This window comes from Mesitornis unicolor, unplaced genomic scaffold, assembly GCF_000695765.1.
Source record: "Mesitornis unicolor isolate BGI_N332 unplaced genomic scaffold, ASM69576v1 scaffold5816, whole genome shotgun sequence".
Classification (NCBI taxonomy): domain Eukaryota; kingdom Metazoa; phylum Chordata; class Aves; order Mesitornithiformes; family Mesitornithidae; genus Mesitornis; species Mesitornis unicolor.
The window spans coordinates 253514-256728 of NW_010192977.1; positions in this window are offsets into that span (position 1 = coordinate 253514).

Below are 3215 nucleotides of genomic sequence, written 5' to 3' on the forward strand. Positions count from 1 at the left end.
GCCCAGCCATTATGGCACAACGCGTTATGGGTTTGCGGGAGGGAGAGGAGCAGCCTCCGGCTCCCAGAGCTCCGCTTAACCTCCCGGAGATGCTGGGGGATGCGTTGGCGGGATGTGCCGGCGGAGTGTGAAACGGCGCCAGAGCCGAACAAGGCAGCGTGGCCATGACCACCCACACCAGGGCAATGGGGATGAGCCCAGTGGTGGGCTGGGGCAGGGGTGGCCAGGCTGGATGGGGACAGGGAGGGAACAGACGCTTTTTCCTCCTTACTCACCTTGGCATGCTGCTCCTGAGCCTGGGGAAACCTGGCACAGACTCCAGCCCATACTGCCTGCCTTCCCTGGGCTTTCCCACCCTCTCCCACCACAGCCCCTCCAGCCCATCCTGCAGCCCTAGGGCAAGCTCACGGCTGCTCAGATCCACCCTATGGAACTGTGGTTTTCTCCTGCTCTCCTGCCTGCACCCCGTTCCCAAGCAGCAGAAGAAATGGGGAAGGAAAAGGGGATATTTTTGACTGTGAGCTTTCTGAAGGAGAACTTGGATCAGTGCTGCTTCAAGAGAGGAGATGGGACAGCAGAGACACAGCAGGGAGGCAGAATGGGGGATGCTGGCAGTATCACATGGGATGGGATGGGATGGGATGGGATGGGATGGGATGGGATGGGATGGGATGGGATGGGATGTGGTGGGCTCAGGTGCTTCAGGGCAGGACAGAGAGCTGTGCTCTGTCTGGAGAGATTCAGCATCTGGGAAGGGTCAGATACAGCAGCTTGGCAGGGCAAGGAGCTGCTGACAGCCACATCTGAAGAATAAATGTGGGCCAGTGGAAGAGGAAGTGTCTAGAGAAACCTGGGAGCATTGCCTGCTCTCTGCTCTCCCTGATGCTTTCAGTCTTTCCTGCTTCGGGGAGAGGTGAAAGGCCCTGGCCACATCCACAGACACTGCCTAACTCACAGGTTACTCCCAGCCTCTCCAGAGTTCCTGGATTTTGATTCTTCCCACTTCTTCCTAAACCCTCATCCATGTCTCTCCTGGTGTTGCTCAGCTCCCACACATGACCCCAGCCAGAGATGCAGCACAGAGCATCTCTGTGGTGGGTGGTTACACTGCACTTCGCCCACTGCAACTGTTGGGAGTAGGGAAGAAGAAGAAAGGAAAAAGAAACAGAGGCAGAAAAACAGCCTCCGGGCTCTGCCTTCATTTTTGTGGAACTGCAACTAAGTAGCAACAAAATGTGGGAAATCAAGGCTTTTCCCATTCTGCCCTACACAGGCTCAATTCCCAAAGTGGAGGGAGCACGAGAGGCTGAGAGGGCAAGAAGAAGGCAGGTGCATCTCCGCTTGCAGACCTCCCAAAGTCTTAACCCAGGAAAGCTGAGAGAAACTTGCTGAACGGAAGCCTCCCTGTAAGCAGCAGGTTAAGGCAGGTTTCCTTGGATACAGGGAGCACTCCAGCTGTTTAGCAAATGGCCAAGAGAAAACTCCAGCCTTGCTTTACAAAACAGGCAGGGATTGATGCCACCTTCTTCTGGCTGCCAGGGACATGGGAAGGGGATGTTCCAGGGCCAGTGATGGAGCTGGGTGCTGATCGGAGGCTGAGGGGAGGGTACCGATGCCCGCTGGGCTGGGATGTAGGCAACGTGGGGTTGGGCTTTTGGCCGGTGTTGATTTTCAGGCTGGTCCTTTGCAAAGTGCTAATCTCTAATGAGTGGATGGGGAAGTTCTGACTTTAGTCCAGCTGATGAGCGAGGTTCCTTATGCAGGCAAGGGAGACTTGCTAAAGGTGTCCCTGCCCAGAGGACTGGAAGGGTGGAAGGGATTTTCCAAGTAATTAAGCAAGCAACAGGGACTGAGAGAAGCCTGGTGTGAAGATACATCATGCAGCTTTGTTCACTGCTGAAAATGTGGGTTGCAAACAGCTCCCACAGGCAACACAAGATGGAATAAAGAAACTCATGCATAAGAAAAGGCAGCAGGTCTGCTGTCCTTCAAACTCACCCTACAAGCCTAGCCTCCAAATTCAGATGTCAAGAGACACAAGCCCAACAGGGAGGTGTTGAGGCAGTGGTAGCAGTCCTGGGACAGGTCTCTCAAGTTCCTCTGTGTCCATAGCAGCACAGCAGACCAAGGTGGGCTGGCTAGAAAAAGGAAGATGAAGCGCAAGGAGTGTCCTGTTTATTTGGTATCACACTTTCTTCTGTTTTAAACTGATTAATTTTTGGAGGGGGGTAACCTGAGGCAACCTACATGGGAGATGAGAATGGCACTAAGACAATTGTCCTAGAAATCAGTGGAGTGAAATTTTGCTGGCCTTCAAAACAAAGCCAGTGTGACTGCTTTAATTGAAGGGGGAAGGCATATTGCTGTGCATGTCCCTGATAGATGCTCAGTTAACCCAGACCAGCAATTCCCAGGACGGTGACAAAGAGCCCTGGTTGGGCTCCCCCAGCCATTTTTCAATTTTGCTGCATCTTTCCCCTCACTTCGTCAAGTCATGGTTAGGCAACCGCTCAGAGATGACACCAGCAGCAACACAAGGGAAAGCAAAGCTTCCACGTCAATGCACATGACTTAACAATGCAAATAGCTTCGGATACACAGTGCATAAGTATATATTATTAAGCAGCAATAAATGAACAAATTTCCCGTACTCGCCTGGTGGGTAGGGGAGGGAGGATTCAGGAAAAACTCAGGGAACTGTCTGCCTGAATCGCTCCCTTCTCAGCTTGTCTCTATCGAGTGGCTCATTTGCCCTGGGTGTTTGGAATTGATTCAATTAAGATTCCTTGTGCATTCAGATATAATAAAATAGGGACAATTAAACCCAGTAAAGCTCAGGTAGTTGTGTCCTACTCTCCTTGTGCCTTCTTGTTCTTGCAGCCTCCCACGAGAGGCCAGGGCATGCCTGATGGATTCAAATGGGGCAAGGTGAGAGGCTCAGCCAACACAGCCCTGCTCTGCTCTGGATGGTTCCAGATGTCCAAAACCCCACAAGAGAAGAGACAGAACCAGTTCCCATTTCTGCGGTGGCCCAGACATCAGCCCAGCTGCAGAGGTGGCCCAGGATGGATGGGTGGGGACAGATGGAGGACTAATAGGAAGCATGGGAAAAGTATTAAATAGGGTCTGCCCAGCTACAGCTGGGCCCAAGCTGAACAGGTGAAGCTAGATGGAAAGTCAACACTTGCCTCCACTGAAGAAACCTGGGAGCTCAC